Source organism: Lolium rigidum, chromosome 4, assembly GCF_022539505.1.
Source record: "Lolium rigidum isolate FL_2022 chromosome 4, APGP_CSIRO_Lrig_0.1, whole genome shotgun sequence".
Lineage (NCBI taxonomy): Eukaryota > Viridiplantae > Streptophyta > Magnoliopsida > Poales > Poaceae > Lolium > Lolium rigidum.
This window is the reverse complement of record NC_061511.1, coordinates 266,527,995-266,535,006: the sequence shown is the minus strand read 5'-3', so window position 1 is coordinate 266,535,006 and position 7,012 is coordinate 266,527,995. Positions and strand designations below refer to the sequence as shown.

General features: G+C 40.5%; 1 long non-coding RNA gene across 2 annotated transcripts; it reads left to right on the top strand.

Annotated features, from left to right (window-relative positions):
- Positions 1-2,227: 2,227 nt before the first annotated feature.
- On the top strand, positions 2,228-5,929 carry LOC124650492. 2 transcript variants are annotated; one of them, XR_006987017.1, is made up of 6 exons: positions 2,228-2,323; positions 2,689-3,196; positions 3,294-3,374; positions 3,482-3,641; positions 3,771-3,850; positions 5,095-5,929. It is a non-coding gene; the product is annotated as an uncharacterized LOC124650492 (long non-coding RNA). The 2 variants fall into 2 exon arrangements; XR_006987018.1 differs by lacking the exon at positions 3,771-3,850.
- Positions 5,930-7,012: the final 1,083 nt, after the last annotated feature.

Below are 7,012 nucleotides of genomic sequence, written 5' to 3'. Positions count from 1 at the left end.
AGGTAACATGATTGATTTGAGGTTTATTTCTTCATATGCTATGTAAAATTTATTTGGTGGCAAGACTTGATCAACCTTGTTAACAAATACCTTTTATATGCATAGAGGAGGTAAACAACATCTCTTTCTTCCTCCACTTGCTTTAGTTGCTGTAGCACTTTTTGTTTTCCAAAGTTCCTTAGTTGATTAGAGTTTTCAAAAAATTTCCTGGCCAGTAATAATAAACTTAATACCCAGAAATGTGCATTTTTCAAAGTTTTCAAAAATTCGCGAAAATTACACCGTTGGTCCTATTTTTCGACGAGGCACTTGGGAGCACCAGAGGATGACCTGTGGGGCACCACAGGGTGCCACACCACAGGCCGGCGCGGCCAAGGAGGGGGGCGCGCCACCCTGTGGTGTGGGCCCCTCCTTGCCCCACTACTTCATCTCTTTCTCCAAGCATCTTCTCTCTCCCGAAAAAACTCGAACCAACTTTCTCTCACTCGCGTTTTTGCTCAAGAGCTCAGGATTTTTCGATCTCTTTGCTCAGCCCAGATTTCTGTTTGAAATTTGGCACATTTGCTCTCCGGTATGTGACTCCTTCGATTATCCAAGTAGAATTTTGTTTGGTGAAGTATATCTTGAATATTTTGCTGCTGTAGGTAACATGTTTAGTGAGCTTGCATGCTTGTTCTAAGTGGTAGAAATTAGTTTTGATGCATGATTAGTACTCTAGCAAGTTCCTATGGTAGTTCCCCTCAATTATATGTCACCAAATCAAGTTTTATATTGTTTGTTGAAAATTTCAGAAAAAGATGAAGAAGTTCAAATTTGGAGAATTGTTCAAGAAAGGAACAACCAGCACCGGGAGGCCTTCTAGGACCGCCACCCAAATTAGGCGGTCGTACAATGAGGACATCATCGCGCCTAGCTTCGCGCCCGAAGAGGACAATGGGGCTCCTAATGCTTCATCCTTCCCATGTTATGATTTTCTGACAAATGCAGGGATATTGGATGATTTCTTCACCCTTGTCAACAGTGGCGGGCTTAGCCACCTACGTTGGAGATGAAAGGGAGCAAGTACTACATGCTCACCAAAAATTTTGTCGAGAGCTTCAAGTTCCAAAACACGCAATATGATCCGACAGTTGCATTCAAGATCTATGGTACTCCTGTTACTATGGAATTGGAAGAATTTTGTCGTGCATTGAATATTGCCCCTGTAGGTACAACAAGGAGGATTGATGACAACCCCCGGGACTTGTTGGAGCTCTATCGAGGAATCACCAATGATGACTGTCGCACCATTCAGCGGGGCAAGATAAGGAACATTCAACTCCCCGCCATTAAATATTTTGCATATTACATTGCTACTAGCATACTTGGTAGGGAGAACACTAGCAATATTTCTAGTTACCATCTTGCTTTCTTGAATATTGCACTTACTGGACGGACATCTTATCATCTTGGTTCTCTTATTGCTCGCCGCCTGTCTACCAGGGGACCTATTTTTGGAGGAACTATTGCACTGCGCATTTTAACACATTTAGAGCTTCCTATTGATCCTAATGATGTGCCATTAACCCCTAGGAGGCTTGATATCATTGCTATGAAAAGCCATCATTTTATTACCACCGAGTCCACTTTAGATAATATGGCCTATAGAATGTTGTTTGCTGATGGGGATGAGAAAGAAATCCCTCTTCCCCAGCCAGGTTTGTTTTGTATTGACAGACAACCATGGTCGCGCACTAAGGAGGAGGTGGATGAACATATCTCTACTACTTAGAAAAGGAGAACGTGTTCCGTCATCAGGCAATACGTGGTACGTTTCGTCCATCGTTCGTGTCGTCGTGCTTTCTTCGTCCCTCCCGAAAACCACGCATACCCGCACATCACTCCCTCTCACCCGCACCATAGCCTCCGGCTCCCTCGTCCGCCACGCCGCCACCTCCACCACCTCTCTCATCGCTGTCTACCACATCTCCCACCACGCCCGCCATCGCAACCATCTGGCCGCCAGCGCCCCTGCCGCCACTGGCCTCCACCGCACGAGCAGCTGCCCACGCGCCAAGGCTCCTCAACCTCGCTTCCACCCTCACCGACGACCTGTCCTGCGATAACGCCGCCTGTCTCCTCCACGACGCGCCACAGTGCCGCCGACGCATCGGACGTGGGCGCGTCGTCCTCCACGGGATCCTCACAGACTTCTTCTGAAAGAGGGGAATGGGCGAATGGCAGCGGAGCTGCACACGGACAGTCAGACTCTCCTGCTCACCTCCTCTGTTTGGTCCATTCACGTCCTTCCTCCTCCGGCTGTTGGACGACGGGCGAGGAGCAGGTACGCCGCACCTCCTATCTCTCCTTTCCCCTCTTCCCTTCTCCTGTACAAAAGAACAGCCTCAACATTTAGATGGAAGAAATTCAACGAGTTAACTGAAATTGTACCTTTTATCTGCATATATTATTATGGAGTAAAACCTGTTCCATATGATACAGACTGGCTTGAAGAAAGGCTGTACAAAGGTTAATGCGTTTGTAGAATTGCATGATGCGAAAGCTGTTAATCATCTTAGATTACATTCGTCATATACCCGACGGATGGGAAGATCATTTATTCATGTGTGTGTTTAATGTATCTGAAGATGTTCCTTTCTGAAATGTCGTGAGAATTGTTGTGGCTTTACATGGTTCGTGTAATTTCAGGGAATGCTGACATATCTGGGACAAGAAACTCACAAGGATAATAGGCCAGCTCTAAACTTATAATGGTTTGTCGTTGTTCTGACTTCTCTGCAGTGTTTGTGAAAAAAATAATAAAGACAATCCTGTCTTAGTTGATTTATGGTGACACCTACATCAGACATGATCCACGAAGAAGTTAATTATGTGATAGCTTACCATCTGCCAAGCAGCAAGGTACTCATTTCATTTGCAACCAGATAACCTAGAAGAGGTAGCCCCGATCGTGGAGCAAAATGATATCAGGGCTCAAGACAATATTCAAGAGGTAGTCCCTGTGCAATCATGGAAGGTGAATAGATATACAGTAGGTGTTTTTGGAAACAATGTCACTGCTCCTGGTGTTGGAGGTGCCCAGTGAGGCAGTAGACTAAGGAGGGGTGTAAAAGGTGCACTTAATCTTATTAGAAAAAACCTAAGAAAATTCATTTCACAGAGGAGCTGAACACAACACATGAAGCAACAAAGCCAGGTAACTTATTGTTGATAGAGCAATGTGGGCTGCGTTAGTGAGACTGAGCTTTTGAACATTGAAAGGTTTCCCCACTAAAAATTATTTAAAAATGTAGAGGATTGTTCGGATGGAGATACACCGGTGAATGGCAGAGATGGAGCAGGCCTCTCCAACATTAACAATGGTGATATAAAAGGTTAGTAGATTAAATGTGGCTTTGTTAAATGCCCTTGTGAATTGGTGTGAAACTTTGACTGATGAATGAACTGCCATGTCGATGCGTTTGAATAACCAACATGTCAGCTTGATGGAAGTCACTCGGAAGAAACAACGCGAGAAAATGATGGCATGTCACCTGGAAATGGCCCGGGCTATGTATGGAGTGGAGAAATTTCAGATACTGGGGGTAGTTCAAGCAGAGGGGGTGCGCCACATAAGACTCTGGATGCCCAAGGCATCACGGGTGAGTTTTTTTTTTCTTTATTTGTGCTTTTTCTGTCAGATGGTCACATATCATGTCTCAATTGCTTGTTATGTTTGTACATTCTTTTGCGCCTTAGCCATGGAAATAATTATATTGTTGTTGATTCAGCTAAGACGACTCATTTGGTATCTTAGTCACTGCTTCTATCAACATCAGCAATTCAAGCCATCCCAGTCCGTTCAGTCGAGGTGTCTTAGAATATGTATTTACTGAAGATTACATTACAACACTTAATTTTCTTAGGTATTAACAAGCATTTTCCTTTGCGTGAGATATCGAGCATGGGAAGACTAATTGAGTTGTGATGTCATTATATAATTTTTATCAACGGATATGTTGCTCACTTTTGCAAATGTTATGGAATTCTGACCTTTGAAGTTGAGATTCAGGCTTACAGATAGAGAGCTTGCATGGCTTGATGTTCTCACTTCTAAAACTATATAGTCAGGATAGCAGTTCAACAGACAACAATCTGCTTTCTTCCTCCCCGGATAGGAAAACAGTATATTTTCCATACATGCCTGATGTTACCCCTCTGGAACATGAGTATTTTTCATTCCCTTGTGCTTTCTGTGTGAAAAAGTATCGAGACTGATAGCAAAAGAAATTAGTGATATACATTGGTCAATATCACTCTTTCTTGATTTATAAGCATGCCTCGCGCATTAGCTAAATTACTGTTATTTTTGGTGATGCATCATGATAGCCTTCATAATCTTTTCTACTGTTAATGTATAAGCATGATTGACTTATTTGATTTTAGAGCGGGTATTTCTTTGTGTTTGTGAATCTTCAAAATTGAGTACCACAATATCTCATAAGGTAAAAAATATATAGGTTCACTGCGATATTGACATCTTGTGGTTTTTAAATAAGGAAATCTTGGTTCCGATTTGGATAAATCCTTGGGAAATCGCCCATCGGGTGATGCCTATATTTGTGTTTGCGTATATATAGTCTACCATAGGATAAATGTACCGAAGAACCAGAATAGGATAATTTTCAGCTCTCTGGGACTGGAAGTCTGCTATCCTATCATTCTTCCTTGCTTTATTGCCATAATAGTTGGATTGTAATAAAAAGTTTTAGCTCGTTCAACACTTGCAAGCACTCCTTTTTGTATTACAAGTTGATCGTCCACCATGGTTTCATAAACATGAATTCACAAAATATGTGATAATTGGCTGGGTATGTGGACTTTTTCTACAATATCTGTTGCTGCTCAATGTCTTTTGTGCAAGTTGCTCTTATCTGAATTCCATGCAAAGTCAAATTTTTAATCCTAAAGTTGTCGATAAATGCCACTCGAGATTTCCGAGAGACATAGACAAAGGAGTAGGTGCATAATGTTTAGTTCCATGTTGTTGTCCGTGTTGCATACATAACTTGCTCTTCATGACGTTCTGATCATAGTACTCATGTCCTTTTGTAGATTGTCGAGCTTTAGAATGAAAGAAATGTAAAGTTGAACAGACTTGGGCGTCAGGCAGAGAAATCAAATTGACCTAGGTATTGTCAGTGATTAAAGATGAATAGACGATCAGGTCACTCGCAGGTTCTGTACATTTTGTGCAATATTGGTTTGCAGAATCAACATTTATAACTATCTATGTATAGTCATGCTATTGTTTTGCAAGATTTGCCATTTCTCTGATTGAGTAATTTTTTTTGGTTAGATGACCTCCTTGATTTCTTTTTGTCTGGCATAACAATTATTGAAGCTAATAAAGTTTAGCTTACTCTTGCTGTAAAATGTATCCAAATTTCTATTTTGTTTTGCTAGACTAGACTGTTAGTAATACAAAATCTAAGATTGGAATATTTTTTTAGAGAAGAGCTTGCATATGTACAATGTTGCCTTATATCAGATCTTTTTACATGCGTATATGTATGGTAAGGTGCTCTGTTTTCTTTTTAAGCTAATGCTCTTTAACACTTTCTCCTTTCGTCTTTTTCCATGATCAATGCATATAAGTATATTGCATCCACCGGTAGACGAGATGAAGACATTTGGGAGCACAAGTAAATGTATGTTATCAACATGAAACCCATACGACCTTCTCTAAATTTTTAATTGGATGTGTGTGATTTGATAAATCACATATCAGCTTGACGCATCAAGAAGTCCGATTGTGGTTTGGGCTGTTGATCTGAGAGACTTGCATGACCTCTATAGTGCATATGAGCGAGTGAGCTAAAAGATCTGTCATGGTTTTACCACTTATTCAGATTGGAGAGCATATAGTCATGTCACACCCTCAGCAAGATTATCGACGTATATAAATTATAATCGTTGTGGTTAATAAATTTATGTATATCTCTTAAGGACTTAGTACTATTTGATATGGCGCCATTGGGTAGCAGCGCCTGTACTATGTCCTCAACTCACTTGTATAAAATAAAGCCAATATTTATTACCAGGTCTATACATTATTTGTTGCTCCCTGAGTCACCATGTTTCTTATGAGTTGAAAAGAAGGAAATGAGAGGAAGATGGGACCTTCGGTTTTTGAACCTTGCGAAATTACTTTGAAAAATTGCAAGATATTAACAAAACTTTTAAGCTGGAGTAAAAAAAAACAAGATTACTCTTGTCAAAAGTGGTGCCATGGTTGCTACAATTACGGTTGGAAATAAAGCTTGAAAATCAGAATCTAAGCGTGTAACTCGTGGCTTGATGAACTAACGATCCAAGCTGAGTTATAATCTGAAATCCTTTACCAGTCGGGTTTAACAAGACAATTGAGTAAAAAATGGGATGATGATTTTATAATTATAACTGGAAAAAAAACTAACAAGCTAAAGAGTAATTCGTGGCTTGGTGAATCATTTACCTACCCGTTAAGTTTAAAGGTTCAATTTAATAAATTACTTATTTGACGTATTAATCTTGGTCAAAATTAATGTCAACACAGGGTTGACTGAAGTATAATGACGACTTTATTAAAGTGGAGTGACTACAATCAAAATATTGATAAAACGGTCGAAGAGGTGAAGCCGATGGGTAGGTGGGGAAGGGGGAAATATGATAGCTCTATCCTTTCCATACCAGAGAGAATGACGAAAATATGGTAGCTCTATCCTTTCCATACCAGAGAGAATTCGTTGGAGTGGAGTGGGTGACTGTAAAATATATAGTAGCAGTGCAATGACGAAAGAAGTGAATCCAAGCCGCAGGTGAAATGGAGAAGAAAATATGGAAAAAGATCAATAAAATAATTTGTAGTTTGAGTAGACTAATATGCATGTTCTTTTGTTGTGGTTAAAATTTAGAATATTTACATGCATTGTATTCATGTGTAGCAAGAAAAAAGAAGCTTGATAGCCCGTGGCAACGCACGGGCATTTTA